General features: G+C 49.0%; 2 long non-coding RNA genes across 3 annotated transcripts in view; both read right to left on the reverse strand.

The window, feature by feature from the left end:
- LOC135977870 (uncharacterized) overlaps positions 1 to 20,780 on the reverse strand; it is a 75,478-nt gene that overhangs the window by 22,499 nt on the left and 32,199 nt on the right. The gene's annotated exons all lie outside the window — the stretch shown is intronic.
- On the reverse strand, positions 1,883 to 9,185 carry LOC135977871 (uncharacterized). Its single transcript, XR_010595318.1, has 3 exons — positions 9,058 to 9,185; positions 7,473 to 7,596; positions 1,883 to 1,993 (listed from the first exon to the last, which is right to left on the reverse strand). It is a non-coding gene; the product is annotated as an uncharacterized LOC135977871 (long non-coding RNA).

The raw sequence follows: 20,780 nt of genomic DNA on the forward strand, positions 1-20,780 counted from the left end.
CAGACAAAATTACAGGGAGGGTTTAAAATTCTGCCACCTTGAACTAGTGTTTTCCATGCCTAGAATTCAGCTGGCACCAGATGGATCAGACTGAGCAGGTTCCAAAACCTCTAGGAGGCTCTTACTTTCTAAACAGGGATGTCTGTTTTCTAGTAAAATCAGTAAAAGGAAAGGAGACAACTCGAAAGAGGCTCCTGCTCTCACTCAAATACGTGAATCCTAACACTCTCTCAGTCCTCAAGAGAAACCTCGAGAAGGAGACTTGCTGAAGCAAAGCCACAGGGGTCTCTGAGGTTTCCCTGGCCATGCGCCCCTGTCCTGCCTCGCTGATGGCAGCATCTCTCTCTGAGGTTACCACCTCCCTAACACCTTTGACCAATATGCTGAGGTCCTGCAAAAGACCTTTGTGATATCACTGCCACCAATCAAACCCTTAAGTGCTAATGTCCTGCTGCTGGCCTGACACTATGAAGGTTTGGGCTACTCTCCGTGGATCACCCCACTCAATGCGTCTTCATTCTAGGAAGCAAGTGGGCTAGACAGTAAAACATCAGAGGCTGCTCCCAATGCTACACTCAGTGTTTCCAAAATTAGTAGACTTTATGGCCACAAGAGACCTTTAGAGCATCTAATCTAAGCCCCTGCATATCATAGGCTTCCTGTATAGTACAATAGTTACTCTTTGGGCACACACATTCCAGAAAGGCATCTAGTCTTCATTCAATGACATCAAGAGATGGAGAATCCACCACTTTCCCTTTTAGTGAGTGCCAGGGGGTTCCATTTCCCCTTCCACTAGCTCCCCATTTACAGTGAGCCAGAGCAGTACCTGCAGCAGGGAGTGGGAGTTGCTGATGTCCACAGAGGCACAGCCCTTGCAGTGTCAACGTCCCACAAGGGGAGGTGAAGAGTACCCCCAGCAACACACACACACACACCACTCCTGGTGGTGGGAGGGGAACAAGAGAAAGCAAGGAGGGATGGAGGAAAAGGTAAAACGAAAAGGACAAACCCTAATGTCCCCAGTGATTCTACGGGACAAAATCCCAGGGAGGGAATAAAATTCTGCCATCTTAAACTACTGTTTTCCATGCCGAGAATTCAGCTGGCACCAGATGGATCAGACTGAGCAGGTTCCAAAACCTCTTGGAGGCTCTTACCTTCTAAATAGGGACGTCTGTTTTCTAGTAAAATCCGTCAAAAGGAAAGGAGAAAACTCGAAAGAGGCTCCTGCTCACACTCACATACGTCAACCCTAACACTCTCTCAGTCCTCAAAGAAAGACCCCGAGAAGGAGACTTGCTGAAGCAAAGCCACAGGGTCTCTGAGGTTTCCCTGGCCCTGTGCTCCTGTCCTGCCAGGCTGATGTCAGCATCTCTCTTGGAGGTCACCACCTCCCTAACACCTTTGACCAATAGGCTGACGTCCTGCAAAAGGCCTTTGTGATATCACTGCCACACCCACCCTTCCCCGGAAGTGCTAATGTCCTGCTGCTGGCCTGACACTTTGAAGGTTTCAGCTACTCTCTGTGGATCACCCCACTCAATGCCTGTTCATTCTAGGAAGCAAGCCGGCTAGACGGTAAAACATCAGAGGCTGCTCCCAATGCTACACTCAGTGTTTCCAACATTAGGGGACTTTATGGCCAGAAGAGACCTTTAGAGCATCTCACCTAACCCCTTGCATACCATAGGCTTGCTGTATAGTACAATAGTTACTCTTTGGGCACACACATTCCAGAAAGGCATCTAGTCTTCCTTCAATGACATCAAGAGATGGAGAATCCACCACTTTCCCTTTTAGTGAGTGCCAGGGGGCTCCATTACCCCTTCCACTAGCTCCCCATTTACAGTGAGCCAGAGCAGTACCTGCAGCAGGGAGTGGGAGTTGCTGATGGCCTCAGAGGCAGAGCCCCTGCAGTGTCTCAGGAATCTGGCGCAAGTGCCGGATGATGCGGAGCTGGTGCATCACTTTTGGCCGTGACGTCCTCCTGCTGCAAGGGAACGAGAACCTGTCAGAGACTCAAACGCCCCGAGGAATCAGCGGGAATTAAGGGCACCTGGAACCAGCACTACTTCCACCCATCACCTGCCCACCACTGAGGGATAAATTCACCTCCTGAACCCCAGAATGGAGTCTTCTTGTCCTTTCTAGTAACCTCCAGTGACAACCCCCCTCCTTGAAGGATGAGCTCCTGCTATCTCCCCCTCAGTGCCCTTGACAGCTGTTCCACCTCCAAACCACAGCTCAAGTTATTAGTATCTTTGGACACAGACTGGCTAACCTAGGGAGGAGGGCTTTAAACTAGGTTCGACGGCGACAGGTGAGCAAAGCCCACAGGTAAGTGGGGAACATGGAGACCGGGGAGATGGGTCAAAAACGAGAGGGAGTGTGGGCTATATTGTCAGAGGGAAAGAAGGGTAAGGACAAAACTGTGAGGAAACATCAAACCAGTATCTTAGATGCCTATATACAAATGCGAGAAGTATGGGGAATAAGCAGGAAGAACTGGAAGTGCTAATAAATAAATACAACTATGACATTGTTGGCATCACTGAAACTTGGTGGGATAATACACATGATTGGAATGTTGGTGTGGATGGGTACAGCTTGCTCAGGAAGGATAGACAGGGGAAAAAGGGAGGAGGTGTTGCCTTGTATATTAAAAATGTACACACTTGGACTGAGGTAGAGATGGACATAGGAGACGGAAGTGTTGAGAGTCTCTGGGTTAGGCTAAAAGGGGTAAAAAACAAGGGAGATGTCATGCTAGGAGTCTACTACAGGCCACCTAACCAGGTGGAAGAGGTGGATGAGGCTTTTTTTAAGCAACTAACAAAATCATCCAAAGCCCAAGGTGGGTGCATAACTGGCTGGATAACCGTACTCAGAGAGTTGTTATTAATAGTTCCCAATCCTGCTGGAAAGCCATAACGAGTGGGGTATCGCAGGGGTCTGTTTTGGGACCGGCGCTGTTCAATATCTTCATCAACGACTTAGATATTGGCATAGAAAGTACGCTTATTAAGTTTGCGGATGATACCAAACTGGGAGGGATTGCAACTGCTTTGGAGGACAGGGTCATAATTCAAAATGATCTGGACAAATTGGAGAAATAGTCTGAGTTAAACAGGATGAAGTTTAACAAAGACAAATGCAAAGTGCTCCACTTAGGAAGGAACAATCAGTTTCACACATACAGAATGGGAAGAGACTGTCTAGGAAGGAGTACGGCAGAAAGGGATCTAGGGGTTATAGTGGACCACAAGCTAAATATGAGTCAACAGTGTGATGCTGTTGCAAAAAAAGCAAACCTGATTCTGGGATGTATTAACAGGTGTGTTGTGAGCAAGACACGAGAAGTCATTCTTCCGCTCTACTCTGCTCTGGTTAGGCCTCAGCTGGAGTATTGTGTCCAGTTCTGGGCACCGCATTTTAAAAAAGATGTGGAGAAATTGGAAAGGGTCCAGAGAAGAGCAACAAGAATGATTAAAGGTCTTGAGAACATGACCTATGAAGGAAGGCTGAAAGAATTGGCTTTGTTTAGTTTGGAAAAGAGAAGACTGAGAGGAGACATGATAGCAGTTTTCAGGTATTTAAAAGGGTGTCATAAGGAGGAGGGAGAAAACTTGTTCACCTTAGCCTCTAAGGATAGAACCAGAAGCAATGGGTTTAAAGTGCAGCAAGGGAGGTCTAGGTTGGACATTAGGAAAAAGTTCCTAACTGTCAGGGTGGTTAAACACTGGAATAAATTGCCGAGGGAGGTTGTGGAATCTCCATCTCTTGAGATATTTAAGAGTAGGTTAGATAAATGTCTATCAGGGATGGTATTTGGTCTCATAGACTCATAGACTTTAAGGTCAGAAGGGACCATTATGATCATCTGGTCTGACCCCCTGCATGCTGCAGGCCACAAGACCCTTCCCTGGACTGTGCCGTTGAAGTCCCCAATCCTGTGTTTTAGTGACTTCAATCGGCAGGGACCCTCCTGCTAGTGATCCCTGCCCCATGCTGCGGAGGAAGGCGAAAAACCTCCAGCGGCTCAGCCAATCTACCCTGGAGGAAAATTCCTTCCCGACCCCAAATATGGCGATCAGTAATACCCCGAGCATGTAGGCAAGAGTCTCCAGCCTGACCCTTGTTTGCCATTATGCTATTTACGTACCATTGCTTGGTTTTCCTCGGCTACTATGTTTTACCATTAAACCATTCCCTCCATAAACTTATCCAACTTAATCTTAAAACCAGACAGGTCCGTTGCCCCCACCGTTTCCCTCGGAAGGCCGTTCCAATATTTCACCCCTCTGACGGTCAGAAACCTTCGTCTGATTTCAAGCCTGAACTTCCCCACGGCCAGTTTATATCCATTGGTTCTCGTGTCCACATTAGTACTCAGCTGAAATAATTCCTCTCCCTCCCTTGTATTTATCCCTCTGATATATTTAAAGATAGCAATCATATCCCCCCTCAGCCTTCGTTTTGTCAGACTAAACAACCCGAGCTCCTCTAATCTCTTTTCATACGACAGGTTTTCCATTCCTCTGATCATCCTAGTCGCCCTTCTCTGCACCCGTTCCAATTTGAGTTCATCTTTTTTAAACATGGGAGACCAGAACTACACACAGTACTCCAAATGAGGTCTCACCAGCGCCGTATACAACGGAAGCAGGACCTCCTTATCCCTACTAGATATACCTCGCCTAATACATCCCAAGACCGCATTGGCTTTTTTCACAGCCACGTCACATTGTCGACTCATAGTCATCCTGCGGTCTACAAGGACCCCTAGGTCCTTCTCCTCTTCCGTTACTTCTAACCAATGCGTCCCCATCTTGTAACTAAAATTGTTATTAGTCATCCCCAAGTGCATCACCTTACACTTTTCACTATTAAATTTCATCTTATTTCTGACACTCCAATTCACAAGCTCATTCAAGTCTCCCTGCAGAATATCCCTATCCTCCTCCGAATTTGCAACTCCTCCCACCTTCGTATCATCCGCAAACTTTATCAGCCCACTCTTGCAATCGGTTCCGAGGTCAGTTATAAATAGATTAAATAAAATGGGTCCCAAAACCGAACCTTGAGGCACTCCACTAGTAACCTCCCTCCAACCCGACAGTTCACCCTTTAATACGACCCGCTGCATTCGCCCCATTAACCAATTCTTTATCCACCTCTGGATTTTCATATCGATCCCCATGTTTTCCAGTTTAACCAATAATTCCTCATGGGGTACAGTATCAAACGCTTTACTGAAATCCAGGTATATTAGGTCTACCGCATTTCCCTTATCTAATAAGTCCGTTACATGGTCCTGCCATGCGGGCAGGGGACTGGACTCGATGACCTCTCGAGGTCCCTTCCAGTCCTAGAATCTATGAACGTATGAAAAAAACACTGTTCTCCACCCCCACCCAGGTTGGCCAGGGAGGCGGCTCTAGCAGGGGGGGCAGGAGGGATTCTGGCAGCAGTGAAGTGGGTTGCGGGGAAGTTGAGATCTTGACCCAAGTCATCCCAGACACTAATGCTAAGCCACAGGATGGCAGCATCTAGTGTCAGTGGAGTCCAAACACTATTTCAACCCCACAGTTTTCGATGAACTTCCCACAAGGAGAGGTGATGAGCACCCCCAGCAACACACACACACACACACACACCACTCCTGGTGGTGGGAGGGGAACAGGAGAAAGGACAAAAGAAGTAAGAGATGAAGAGAAAGGAAGGAGGGATGGAGGAAAAGGTAAAACAAAAAGGACAAACCCTAATGTCCCCAGTGATTCTACGGCACAAAATCCAAGGGATGGAATAAAATTCTGACATCTTAAACTACTGTTTTCCATGCCTAGAATTCAGCTGGCACCACGTGGATCAGACTGAGCAGCTGCCAAAACCTCTTGGAGGCTCTTACCTTCTAACCCGGACGTCTGTTTTCTAGTAAAATCAGTAAAAGGAAAGGAGAAAACTCGAAAGAGGCTCCTGCACGCACTCACGTACGTGAACCCTAATACTCTCTCAGTCCTCAAAGAAAGACCCCGAGAAGGAGACTTGCTGAAGCAAAGCCACAGGGTCTCTGAGGTTTCCCTGGCCCTGTGCTCCTGTCCTGCCAGGCTGATGTCAGCATCTCTCTCTGAGGTCACCACCTCCCTAACACATTTGACCAATAAGCTGACATCCTGCAAAAGGCGTTTGTGATGTCACTGCCACACCCAACCAAACCCTCAAGTGCTCATGTCCTGCTGCTGGCCTGACACTTTGAAGGTTTGAGGTTGTCATAACTATAAAGGGAAGGGTAACAGCTGTCCTGTGTACAGTACTATAAAATCCTCCTGGCCAGAGACTCCAAAATCCTTTTCCCTCTAAAGGGTTAAGAAGCTCAGGTAACCTGGCTGGCATCTGACCTAAAGGACCAATAAGGGGACAAGATACTTTCAAATCTTGGGGAGGGGAAGGCTTTTGTTTGTGTTCTTTGTTTGTGTGGGTGTTCGCCCTCGGGACTGAGAGGGACCAGACATCAATCCAGGTTCTCCACATCTTTCTAAACAAGTCTCTCCTATTTCAAACAAGGCGTGTTAGTTTTCCTTTGTTTTCTCAACTTGTAAATGTACCTTTTACTAGAGTGTTTATCTTTGTTTGCTGTACTTTGAACCTAAGACTAGAGGGGAGTCCTCTGAGCTCTTTAAGTTTGATTACCCTGTAAGGTTAATTTCCATACTGATTTTACAGAGATGATTTTTACCTTTTTCTTTAATTAAAAGCCTTATTTTTAAGAACCTGATTGATTTTTCCTTGTTTTAAGATCCAAGGAGTTTGGATCTTGATTCACCAGGAGTTGGTGGGAGGAAGGAGGGGAATGGTTAATTTCTCCTTCTTTTAGATCCAAGGGGGTTGGATCTGTATTCACCAGAAGTTGGTGGGAGGAAGGAGGGGGGATGGTTTATTTCTCCTTGTTTTAAGATCCAAGGGGTTTGGATCTGTATTCACCAGGGAATTGGTGAAAGGTTTCTCAAGGCTACCCAGGGGAGGAAATTAGCATTGGGATGGTGGTTAAGCTTAGAGGTTTTCATGCAGGCCCCTACATTTGTACCCTAAACTTCAAAGTGGGGATACAGCCTTGACACAGGTACTCTCTGTGGATCACCCCACTCAATGGGTCTAAATTCTAGGAAGCAAGCCGGCTAGACAGTAAAACATCACAGGCTGCTCCCAATACTACACTCGGTGTTTCCAAAATTTGTAGACTTTATGGCCACAAGAGACCTTTAGAGCATCTCATCTAAGCCCCTGCATGTCATAGGCCTCCTGTATAGTACAATAGTTACTTTTTGGGCACACACATTCCAGAAAGGCATCTAGTCTTCATTCAATGACATCAAGAGATGGAGAATCCACCACTTTCCCTTTTAGTGAGTGCCAGGGGGCTCCATTTCCCCTTCCACTAGCTCGCCATTTACAGGGAGACAGAGCAGTACCTGCAGCAGGGAGCGGGAGTTGCTGAAGGCCTCAGAGGCGCAGCCCCTGCAGTGTCTCAGGCACATGGCGCAAGTGGCGGATGATGCGGAGCTGGTGCATCACTTTGGCCGTGACGTCCTCCTGCTGCAAGGGAACGAGAACCTGTCAGAGACTCAAACGCCCCGAGGAATCAGGGGGAATTAAGGGCACCTGGAACCAGCAGTATTTAAACTGACTACCTGCCCACCACTGAGGGATGAATTCACCTCCTGAACCCCAGAATGGAGTCTTCTTGTCCTTTCTAGTAACCTCCAGTGCCAACCCACCACCTTGTAGGGTGAGCTCCTGCTACCTCCCCCTCAGTACCCTTGACAGCTGTTCTACCTCCAAACCACAGCTCAAGTTATCGGAACCCTCTTCTCCACCCCAACCCAGGTTGCGCAGGGAGGCGGCCGTAGCAGGGGGGGCAGGAGGGATTCTGCCAGCAGTGAAGTGGGTTGCGGGGAAGTTGAGATCTTGCCCCAAGTTGTCCCAGACACTAATGCTAAGCCACAGGATGGCAGCATCTAGTGTCAGTGGAGTCCAAGCACTATTTGAACCCGACAGTTTTGGATCAACTTCCCACAAGGGGAGGTGAAGAGCACCCCCAGCAACACACACACCACTCCTGGAGGTGGGAGGGGAACAAGAGAAAGGACAAAAGTAAGAGATGAAGAGAAAGGAAGGAGAGATGGAGGAAAAGGTAAAACGAAAAGGACAAACCCTAGTGTCCCCAGTGATTCCACGGGACAAAATTCCAGGGAGGGAAGAAAATTCTGCCACCTTAAACTACTGTTTTCCATGCCGAGAATTCAGCTGGCACCAGATGGATCAGACTGAGCAGGTTCCAAAACCTCTTGGAGGCTCTTACCTTCTAATTTTCAAGTAAAATCAGTAAAAGGAAAGGAGAAAACTCGAAAGAGGCTCCTGCTCGCACTCACATACGTCAACCCTAACACTCTCTCAGTCCTCAAAAAGAAACCTTGAGAAGGAGACTTGCTGAAGCAAAGCCACAGGGGTCTCTGAGGTTTCCCTGGTCGTAAGCCCCTGTCCTCCCTGGCTGAAGGCAGCATCTCTCTCTGAGGTCACCACCTCCCTAACACCTTTGACCAGTACGCTGAGGTCCTTGAAAAAGCCTTTGTGATATCACTGCCACACCCAACCAAACCCTAAAGTGCTCATGTCCTGCTGCTGGCCTGACACTTTGAAGGTTTGAGCTACGCTCTGTGGATCACACCACAAAATTCGTCTTCATTCTAGGAAGCAAGCTAGCTAGACAGTAAAACATCAGAGGCTGCTCCCAATACTACACTCAGTGTTTCCAAAAGTAGGAGACTTTCTGGCCAGAAGAGACCTTTACAGCATCTCATCTAACCCCCTCCATATCATAGGCTTCCAGTATAGTACAATAGTTACTTTTTGGGCACACACATTCCAGAAAGGCATCTAGTCTTCAATCAATGACATCAAGAGTTGGAGAATCCACCACTTTCCCTTTTAGTGAATGCCAGGGGGCTCCATTTCCCCTTCCACTAGCTCCCCATTTACAGTGAGCCAGAGCAGTACCTGCAGCCGGGAGAGGGAGTTGCTAAGGCCTCAGAGGAACAGCCCCTGCAGTGTCTCAGGCACATGGCGTAAGTGCCGGATGATGCGGAGCTGGTGTATCCCTTTGGCCGTGACGTCCTCCTCCTGCAAGGGAACGAGAACCTGTCAGAGACTCAAATGCCCCGAGGAATCAGGGGCAATTAAGGACACCTGGAACCAGCAGTATTTACACCCAGCACCTGCCCACCACTGAGGGATGAATTCACCTCCTGAACCCCAGAATGGAGTCGTCTTCTCCTTTCTAGTAATCTCCAGTGCCAACCCCCGTCCTTGTAGGGTGAGCTCCTGCTACCTCCCCCTCAGTGCCCTTGACAGCTGTTTCACCTCCAAACCACAGCTCAAGTTATCAGAACCCTCTTCTCCACCCCCACCCAGGTTGGGCAGGGAGGCGGCTCTAGCAGGGGGGGCAGGTGGGATTCTGGCAGCAGTGAAGTGGGTTGCGGGGAGGTTGAGATCTTGCCCCAAGTCATCCCAGACACTAATGCTAAACCACAGGATGGCAGCATCTAGTGTCAGTGGAGTCTAAGCACTATTTCAACCATACAGTTTTGGATCAACTCCCAACAAGGGGAGGTGAAGAGCACCCCCAGCAACACACACACCACTCCTGGTGGTGGGAGGGGAACAAGAGAAAGGACAAAAGAAGTAAGAGATAAAGAGAAAGGAAGGAGGGATGGAGGAAAAGGTAAAACGAAAAGGACAAACCCTAATGTCCCCAGTGATTCTACCAGACAAAATTACAGGGAGGGATTAAAATTCTGCCACCTTGAAGTAGTGTTTTCCATGCCTAGAATTCAGCTGGCACCAGATGGATCAGACTGAGCAGGTTCCAAAACCTCTTGGAGGCTCTTACTTTCTAAACAGGGATGTCTGTTTTCTAGTAAAATCAGTAAAAGGAAAGGAGACAACTCGAAAGAGGCTCCTGCTCTCACTCAAATACGTGAATCCTAATACTCTCTCAGTCCTCAAGAGAAACCTCGAGAAGGAGACTTGCTGAAGCAAAGCCACAGGGGTCTCTGAGGTTTCCCTGGCCATGCCCCCCTGTCCTGCCTCGCTGATGGCAGCATCTCTCTCTGAGGTTACCACCTCCCTAACACCTTTGACCAATATGCTGAGGTCCTGCAAAAGACCTTTGTGATATCACTGCCACCAATCAAACCCTTAAGTGCTAATGTCCTGCTGCTGGCCTGACACTATGAAGGTTTGAGCTACTCTCTGTGGATCACCCCACTCAATGCGTCTTCATTCTAGGAAGCAAGCCGGCTAGACGGTAAAACATCAGAGGCTGCTCCCAATGCTACACTCAGTGTTTCCAAAATTAGGGGACTTTATGGCCAGAAGAGACCGTTAGAGCATCTCATCTAACCCCTTGCATACCATAGGCTTGCTGTATAGTACAATAGTTACTCTTTGGGCACACACATTCCAGAAAGGCATCTAGTCTTCATTCAATGACATCAAGAGATGGAGAATCCACCACTTTCCCTTTTAGTGAGTGCCAGGGGGCTCCATTTCCCCTTCCACTAGCTCCCCATTTACAGTGAGCCAGAGCAGTACCTGCAGCAGGGAGCGGGAGTTGCTGATGGCCTCAGAGGCACAGCCCTTGCAGTGTCTCAGGAATCTGGCGCAAGTGCCGGATGATGCGGAGCTGGTGCATCACTTTTGGCCGTGACGTCCTCCTGCTGCAAGGGAACGAGAACCTGTCAGAGACTCAAACGCCCCGAGGAATCAGCGGGAATTAAGGGCACCTGGAACCAGCACTACTTCCACCCATCACCTGCCCACCATTGAGGGATAAATTCACCTCCTGAACCCCAGAATGGAGTCTTCTTGTCCTTTCTAGTAACCTCCAGTGCCAACCCCCCTCCTTGAAGGATGAGCTCCTGCTATCTCCCCCTCAGTGCCCTTGACAGCTGTTCCACCTCCAAACCACAGCTCAAGTTATTAGTACCTTTGGACACAGACTGGCTAACCTAGTGAGGAGGGCTTTAAACTAGGTTCGACGGGGACAGGTGAGCAAAGCCCACAGGTAAGTGGGGAACATGGAGACCGGGGAGATGGGTCAAAAACGAGAGGGAGTGTGGGCTATATTGTCAGAGGGAAAGGAGGGTCAGGACAAAACTGGGAGGAAACATCAAACCAGTATATTAGATGCCTATATACAAAATGGGAAGAGACTGTCTAGGAAGGAGTACGGCAGAAAGGGATCTAGGGGTTATAGTGGACCACAAGCTAAATATGAGTCAACAGTGTGATGCTGTTGCAAAAAAAGCAACCCTGATTCTGGGATGTATTAACAGGTGTGTTGTGAGCAAGACACGAGAAGTCATTCTTCCGCTCTACTCTGCTCTGGTTAGGCCTCAGCTGGAGTATTGTGTCCAGTTCTGGGCACCGCATTTTAAAAAAGATGTGGAGAAATTGGAAAGGGTCCAGAGAAGAGCAACAAGAATGATTAAAGGTCTTGAGAACATGACCTATGAAGGAAGGCTGAAAGAATTGGCTTTGTTTAGTTTGGAAAAGAGAAGACTGAGAGGAGACATGATAGCAGTTTTCAGGTATTTAAAAGGGTGTCATAAGGAGGAGGGAGAAAACTTGTTCACCTTCGCCTCTAAGGATAGAACCAGAAGCAATGGGTTTAAAATGCAGCAAGGGAGGTCTAGGTTGGACATTAGGAAAAAGTTCCTAACTGTCAGGGTGGTTAAACACTGGAATAAATTGCCGAGGGAGGTTGTGGAATCTCCATCTCTTGAGATATTTAAGAGTAGGTTAGATAAATGTCTATCAGGGATGGTCTAGATGGTATTTGGTCCTGCCACGCGGGCAGGGGACTGGACTCGATGACCTCTCGAGGTCCCTTCCAGTCCGATAATCTATGAATGTATGAAAAAAACACTGTTCTCCACCCCCACCCAGGTTGGCCCGGGAGGCGGCTCTAGCAGGGGGGGCAGGAGGGATTCTGGCAGCAGTGAAGTGGGTTGCGGGGAAGTTGAGATCTTGACCCAAGTCATCCCAGACACTAATGCTAAGCCACAGGATGGCAGCATCTAGTGTCAGTGGAGTCCAAACACTATTTCAACCCCACAGTTTTCGAGGAACAGGAGAAAGGACAAAAGAAGTAAGAGATGAAGAGAAAGGAAGGAGGGATGGAGGAAAAGGTAAAACAAAAAGGACAAACCCTAATGTCCCCAGTGATTCTACGGCACAAAATCCAAGGGATGGAATAAAATTCTGCCATCTTAAACTACTGTTTTCCATGCCTAGAATTCAGCTGGCACCAGATGGATCAGACTGAGCAGCTGCCAAAACCTCTTGGAGGCTCTTACCTTCTAAACAGGGACGTCTGTTTTCTAGTAAAATCAGTAAAAGGAAAGGAGAAAACTCGAAAGAGGCTCCTGCACGCACTCACGTACGTGAACCCTAATACTCTCTCAGTCCTCAAAGAGAGACCTCGAGAAGGAGACTTGCTGAAGCAAAGCCACAGGGGTCTCTGAGGTTTCCCTGGCCCTGTGCTCCTGTCCTGCCAGGCTGATGTCAGCATCTCTCTCTGAGGTCACCACCTCCCTAACACATTTGACCAATAAGCTGACATCCTGCAAAAGGCCTTTGTGATGTCACTGCCACACCCAACCAAACCCTCAAGTGCTAATGTCCTGCTGCTGGCCTGACACTTTGAAGGTTTGAGGTTGTCATAACTATAAAGGGAAGGGTAACAGCTGTCCTGTGTACAGTATTATAAAATCCCTCCTGGCCAGAGACTCCAAAATCCTTTTCCCTGTAAAGGGTTAAGAAGCTCAGGTAACCTGGCTGGCATCTGACCTAAAGGACCAATAAGCGGACAAGATACTTTCAAATCTTGGGGAGGGGAAGGCTTTTGTTTGTGTTCTTTGTTTGTGTGGGTGTTCGCCCTCGGGACTGAGAGGGACCAGACATCAATCCAGGTTCTCCACATCTTTCTAAACAAGTCTCTCCTATTTCAAACAAGGCGTGTTAGTTTTCCTTTGTTTTCTCAACTTGTAAATGTACCTTTTACTAGAGTGTTTATCTTTGTTTGCTGTACTTTGAACCTAAGACTAGAGGGGAGTCCTCTGAGCTCTTTAAGTTTGATTACCCTGTAAGGTTAATTTCCATACTGATTTTACAGAGATGATTTTTACCTTTTTCTTTAATTAAAAGCCTTATTTATAAGAACCTGATTGATTTTTCCTTGTTTTAAGATCCAAGGAGTTTGGATCTTGATTCACCAGGAGTTGGTGGGAGGAAGGAGGGGAATGGTTAATTTCTCCTTGTTTTAAGATCCAAGGGGGTTGGATGTGTATTCACCAGGGAATTGGTGAAAGGTTTCTCAAGGCTACCCAGGGGAGGAAATTAGCCTTGGGATGGTGGTTAAGCTTAGAAGTTTTCATGCAGGCCCCTACATTTGTACCCTAAACTTCAAAGTGGGGATACAGCCTTGACACAGGTACTCTCTGTGGATCACCCCACTCAATGCGTCTTCATTCTAGGAAGCAAGCCGGCTAGACAGTAAAACATCACAGGCTGCTCCCAATACTACACTCGGTGTTTCCAAAATTTGTAGACTTTATGGCCACAAGAGACCTTTAGAGCATCTCATCTAAGCCCCTGCATATCATAGGCCTCCTGTATAGTACAATAGTTACTTTTTGGGCACACACATTCCAGAAAGGCATCTAGTCTTCATTCAATGACATCAAGAGATGGAGAATCCACCACTTTCCCTTTTAGTGAGTGCCAGGGGGCTCCATTTCCCCTTCCACTAGTTCCCCATTTACAGTGAGACAGAGCAGTACCTGCAGCAGGGAGCGGGAGTTGCTGAAGGCCTCAGAGGCACAACCCCTGCAGTGTCTCTGGCACCTGGCGCAAGTGATGGATGATGCGGAGCTGGTGCCTCACTTTGGCCGTGACGCCCTCCTGCTGCAAGGGAATGAGAACCAGTCAGACTCAAACGCCCCGAGGAATCAGGGGGAATTAAGGGCACCTGGAACCAGCAGTATTTCCACTCAGCACCTGCCCAACACTGAGGGATAAATTCACCTCCTGAAACCCAGAATGGAGTCTTCTTGTCCTTTCTAGTAACCTCCAGTGCCAATCCCCCTCCTTCTAGGGTGAGCTCCTGCTACCTCCCCCTCAGTGTCCTTGAGAGCTGTTCCACCTCCAAACCACAGCTTAAGTCATCAGAAACCTCTTCTAGACCCCCACCAAGGTTGGGCTGGGAGGCGGGTCTAGCAGTGGGGGCAGGAGGGATTCTGGCAGCAGTGAAGTGGGTTGCGGGGAGGTTGAGATCTTGCCCAAGTCATCCGAGACACTAACGCTAAGCCACAGGATGGCAGCATCTAGTGTCTGTGGAGTCCAAGCACTATTTCAACCCCACAGTTTTGGATGAACTTCCCACAAGAGGAGGTGAAGATCACCCCCAGCAACACACACACACACACACACACACACACACACACACACACACCCCACTCCTGGTGGTGGGAGGGGAACAGGAGAAAGGACAAAAGAAGTAAGAGATGAAGAGAAAGGAGGGAGGGATGGTGGAAAAGGTAAAATGAAAAGGACAAACCCTAATGTCCCCAGTGATTCCACGGGACAAAATCCCGTGTGGACTACAAAATTCTGTCACCTTGAACTAGTGTTTTCCATGCCTAGAATTCAACGGGCACCAGGTGGATCAGACTGAGCAGGTTCAAAAACCTCTTGGAGGCTCTTACCTTCTAAACAGGGACGTCTGTTTTCTAGTAAAATCAGTAAAAGGGAAGGAGAAAACTCGAAAGAGGCTCCTGCTCGCACTCACATACGTGAACCCTAATACTCTCTCAGTACTCAAAGAGAGACCTCGAGAAGGAGACTTGCTAAAGCAAAGCCACAGGGGTCTCTGAGGTTTCCCTGTCCCTGCGCCCCTGACTGATGTCAGCATCTCTCTCTGAGGTCACCACCTCCCTAACACCTTTGACCAATATGCTGAGATACTGCATGTAGCGGGGCGGCCTGGCTCCCAGGCGCCCCAGGAAGTCAAGGCCACCGCGGCCTGTCCCCACCCCCCGGAAGTCAAGGGGCGGGACAGGAAGTATAAAGGCCAAGCCACAGCGCTCAGTAGCTGGCCGGCAGCGGGAGAGGACAGACGCTGGTGCCCGAGCTCCCGCGGACCTGAGCCTGCCGAGAGCCCGGTATCCTGAGGAACGGTCTGAGCTTCCCCCGCCAAGGGCCCAGAGGGAGTGACAGACCTACCTGCTGCTCGGGGCCCGGAGGAGCCCATGATCTGCGACCCAGCAGATGGAACTCAGGAGGAACAGGTACCCATGGAGGAGGAGATGGGAAGTGGCCCGGGGATAGCAGACCCCGAACCCATGTCAGTGTGTTGCGGTCAGGATCCCCACTGACTGCGCGGCAGACGGACTGCTGCGGATAGGGCCCCGGGCTGGAACACAGTGGAGTGGGTGGGCCTGTGTTCCCCCCTGCCACCCCGTGCTGGGTGGCAGTCTCTCCTCCTCCTTGTCCAAGGGGCCTGGGCCTCTGACTGACGATTGGTTTGCTGCCCCGCCCTGACCTAGGGCCTGGGCTAACCCAAACTGACCCAGCTCCTGCTACAAGGCCTGGGCCGCTGACTGACTACTGGTTTGTTCCCCGCCCTGACCCAGGGCCGGAGCTGTTGATTGTGTGCTCAGTCCCTGCATAAGGGCCTGAGCTCTGAACTGTTGATTGTGTGCTCAGCCCCTACCCAAAGGTCTGGGCCCTAACTGTTATTCGCTTTGTAGCGGGGCGGCCTGGCTCCCAGGTACCCCAGGAAGGGACGAGCCCCACCCCGGAACTACTACACTGCAAAAGGCCTTTGTGATGTCACTGCCACACCCACCCATCCCCTGAAGTGCTAATGTCCTGCTGCTCGCCTGACACTTTGAAGGTTTCAGCTACTCTCTGAGACCTTTAGAACATCTCATCTAACCCCCTGCATATCATAGGCTTCCTGTATAGTACAATAGGGACTTTTTGGGCACACACATTCCAGAAAGGCATCTAGTCTTCATGAAATGACATCAAGAGATGGAGAATCCACCACTTTCCCTTTTACTGAGTGTCAGGGGGCTCCATTTCCCCTTCCACTAGCTCCCCATTTACAGTGAGCCAGAGCAGTACCTGCAGCAGGGAGCGGGAGTTGCTGATGGCCTCAGAGGCACAGCCCCTGCAGTGTCTAAGGCACCTGGCACAAGTGCCGGATGATGCAGAGCTGGTGCATCACTCTGGCCATGACGTCCTCCTGCTGCAAGGGAACGAGAACCTGTCAAAGACTCAAACGCCCCGAGGAATCAGGGGGAATTAAGGGCATCTGGAACCAGCAGTATTTCCACCCAGCACCTCCCCACCACTGAGGGATGAATTCACCTCCTGAACCCCAGAATGGAGTCTTCTTGTCCTTTCTAGTAACCTCCAGTGCCAACCCCCCTCCTTGAAGGATGAGATCCTGCTACTTCCCCCTCAGTGCCCTTGACAGCTGTTCCACCTCCAAACCACAGCTCAAGTTATCAGAACCCTCTTCTCCACCCCCACCCAGGTTGGGCAGGGAGGCGGCTCTAGCAGGGGGGGCAGGAGGGATTCTGCCAGCAGTGAAGTGGGTTGCGGGGAGGTTGAGATCTTGCCCCAATCATCCCAAACACTAATGCTAAGCCACAGGATGGCAGCATCTAGTGTCATTGGAGTTCAAGCACTATTTCAACCTTACAGTTTTGGATCAACTTCCCACAAGGGGAGGTGAAGAGCACCCCCAGCAACACACACACACACACACACACACACCCCACTCCTGGTGGTGTCAGGTGAACAGGAGAAAGGACAAAAGAAGTAAGAGATGAAGAGAAAGGAAAGAGGGATGGAGGAAAAGGTAAAACGAAAATGACAAACACTAATGTCCCCTGTGATTCTACGGGACAAAATCCCACAGAGGGAATAAAATTCTGCCACCTTAACCTAGTGTTTTCCATGCCTAGAATTCAGCTGGCACCAGATGGATCAGACTGAGCAGGTTCCAAAACCTCTTGGAGGCTCTTACCTTCTAAATAGGGACGTCTGTTTTCTAGTAAAATCCGTCAAAGGAAAGGAGAAAACTCCAAAGAGGCTCCTGCTCGCACTCACACATGTGAACACTAATACTCTCTCAGTCCTCAAAGAGAGACCTCGAGAAGGAGACTTGCTGAAGCAATAACAGACACTTGGTGGGATAACTCACATGACTGGAGTACTGTCATGGATGGATATAAACTGTTCAGGAAGGACAGGCAGGGCAGAAAAGGTGGGGGAGTTGCATTGTATGTAAGAGAGGAGTATGAGTGCTCAGAGGTCCGGTATGAAACTGTAGAAAAACCTGAGAGTCTCTGGATAAAGTTGAGAAGTGTGAGCAACAAGGGGGATGTCACGGTTGGAGTCTGGTATAGACCACCAGACCAGGGGGATGAGGTGGACGAGGCTTTCTTCTGGCAACTAGCAGAAGTTGCTAGATCGCAGGCCCTGGTTCTCATGGGAGACTTTAACCACCCTGATATCTGCTAGGAGAGCAATACAGCGGTGCACAGACAATCCAGGAAGTTTTTGGAAAGTGTAGGGCACAATTTCCTGGTGCAAGTGCTGGAGGAACCAACTAGGGGCAGAGCTTTTCTCGACCTGCTGCTCACAAACAGGGAAGAATTAGTAGGGGAAGCAAAAGTGGATGGGAACCTGGGAGGCAGTGACCATGAGATGGTCGAGTTCAGGATCCTGACACAAGGAAGAAAGGAGAGCAGCAGAATACGGACCCTGGACTTCAGAAAAGCAGACTTTGACTCCCTCAGGGAACAGATGGGCAGGATCCCCTGGGAGAATAACATGAAGGGCAAAGGGGTCCAGGAGAGCTGGCTGTATTTTAAAGAATCCTTATTGCGGTTGCAGGAACAAACCATCCCGATGTGTAGAAAGAATAGTAAATATGGCAGGCGACCAGCTTGGCTAAACAGTGAAATCCTTGCTGATCTTAAACGCAAAAAAGAAGCTTACAAGAAGTGGAAGATTGGACAAATGACCAGGGAGGAGTATAAAAATATTGCTCAGGCATGCAGGAGTGAAATCAGGAAGGCCAAATCACACTTGGAGTTGCAGCTAGCAAGAGATGTTAAGAGTAACAAGAAGGGTTTCTTCAGGTATGTTAGCAACAAGAAGAAAGTCAAGGAAAGTGTGGGCCCCTTACTGAATGAGGGAGGCAACCTAGTGACTGAGGATGTGGAAAAAGCTAATGTACTCAATGCTTTTTTTGCCTCTGTCTTCACGAACAAGGTCAGCTCCCAGACTGCTGCACTGGGCAGCACAATATGGGGAGAAGGTGACCAGCCCTCTGTGGAGAAAGAAGTGGTTCGGGACTATTTAGAAAAACTGGACGTGCACAACTCCATGGGGCTGGATGCGCTGCATCCGAAGGTGCTAAAGGACTTGGCGGATGAGATTGCACAGCCATTAGCCATTATTTTTGAAAACTCATGGCGATCGAGGGAGGTCCCGGATGACTGGAAAAAGGCTAATGTAGTGCCCATCTTTAAAAAAGGGAAGGAGGAGGATCCGGGGAACTACAGGCCAGTCAGCCTCACCTCAGTCCCTGGAAAAATCATGGAGCAGGTCCTCAAGGAATCAATTATGAAACACTTAGAGGAGAGGAAAGTGATCAGGAACAGTCAGCATGGATTCACCAAGGGGAAGTCGTGCCTGACTAACCTAATTGCCTTCTATGATGAGATAACTGGCTCTGTGGATGAGGGGAAAGCAGTGGATGTGTTATTCCTTGACTTTAGCAAAGCTTTTGATACGCTCTCCCACAGTATTCTTGCCACCAAGTTAAAGAAGTATGGGATGGATGAATGGACTGTAAGGTGGATAGAAAGCTGGCTGGATCGTCGGGCTCAACGGGTAGTGATCAATGGCTCCATGTCTAGTCGGCAGCCGGTTTCAAGCGGAGTAGTGCCCCAAGGGTCGGTCCTGGGGCCGGTTTTGTTTAATATCTTTATTAATGATCTGGAGGATGGTGTGGACTGCACTCTCAGCAAGTTTGCAGATGACACTAAACTAGGAGGCGTGGTAGATACGCTAGAGAGTAGGGATCGGATACAGAGGGACCTAGACAAATTAGAGGATTGGGCCAAAAAAAACCTGATGAAGTTCAACAAGGACAAGTGCAGAGTCCTGCACTTAGGACGGAAGAATCCCATGCACTGCTACAGACTAGGGACCGAATGGCTAGGTAGCAGTTCTGCAGAAAAGGACCTAGGGGTCACAGTGGACGAGAAGCTGGATATGAGTCAACAGTGTGCTCTTGTTGCCAAGAAGGCTAACGGCATTTTGGGCTGTATAAGTAGGGGCATTGCCAGCAGATCGAGGAACGTGATCGTTCCCCTTTATTCGACATTGGTGAGGCCTCATCTGGAATACTGTGTCCAGTTTTGGGCCTGTGGAAGCAGAGAAAGAGCTGACAGGAAGGGGATGCAATGCATGACAGTTCGTTAGCAAGAGTTAGGCTAACTGTAACCCTAATAACGCGAGATTTGTAGAAGCGAGTAATGTGTGAGGCGGGTGAGAAAGAACTGTGTAAGAAGTCATTATGACCTGGTATAGATAAGGTGTAGAAGACCTTGTGTAGATAAGGTATAGAAAATATTGTATGTTGGCAAGAGTCAAAACAAGTGAAGAAATGAGATATCAAGATGGCCTATGTATAAACAAAACGCAGCTGTCCCTCGTTATTTCTGTAATGAAAGGTATAAATGCTTGCTGTAATTAGTTACCTGGGAGAGACGTGCTTAGCTCTCTCCCTCTGGGCAATTGTGAGAGTTAATAAAGCATCTGACTTGCTTGTACCTAAACAAATAGTGAGAACTCTCTTTTTCTCCGACAGGCCCCACACTACAAGAAGGATGTGGAAAAATTGGAAAGAGTCCAGCGGAGAGCAACAAAAATGATTAGGGGTCTGGAGCACATGACTTATGAGGAGAGGCTGAGGGAACTCGGATTGTTTAGTCTCCAAAAGAGAAGAATGAGGGGGGATTTGATAGCAGCCTTCAACTACGTGAAGGGGGGTTCCAAAGAGGATGGAGCTCGGTTGTTCTCAGTGGTGGCAGATGACAGAACAAGGAGCAATGGTCTCAAGTTGCAGTGGGGGAGGTCCAGGTTGGATATTAGGAAACACTATTTCACTGGGAGGGTGGTGAAGCACTGGAATGCGTTAACTAGGGAGGTGGTGGAGTCTCCTTCCTTGGAGGTTTTTAAGGCCCGGCTTGACAAAGCCCTGGCTGGGATGATTTAATTGGGAATTGGTCCTGCTTTGAGGACGGGGTTGGAATAGATGACCTCTTGAGGTCCCTTCCAACCCTGATATTCTATGATTCTATGAAAGTCACAGGGGTCTCTGAGGTTTCCCTGGCCCTAAGCCCCTGTCCTGCCTGGCTGATGTCAGCATCTCTCTCTGAGGTTACCACCTCCCTAACACCTTTGACCAATAGGCTGAGGTCCTGAAAAGGCCTTTGTGATGTCACTGCCACACACACCCATCCCCGGAAGTGCTAATGTCCTGCTGCTGGCCTGACACTTTGAAGGTTTGAGCTACTCTGTGTGGATCACCCCACTCAATGCGTCTTCATTCTAGGAAGCAAGCCGGC

Source organism: Chrysemys picta, unplaced genomic scaffold, assembly GCF_011386835.1.
Source record: "Chrysemys picta bellii isolate R12L10 unplaced genomic scaffold, ASM1138683v2 scaf55, whole genome shotgun sequence".
Classification (NCBI taxonomy): Eukaryota; Metazoa; Chordata; order Testudines; family Emydidae; genus Chrysemys; species Chrysemys picta.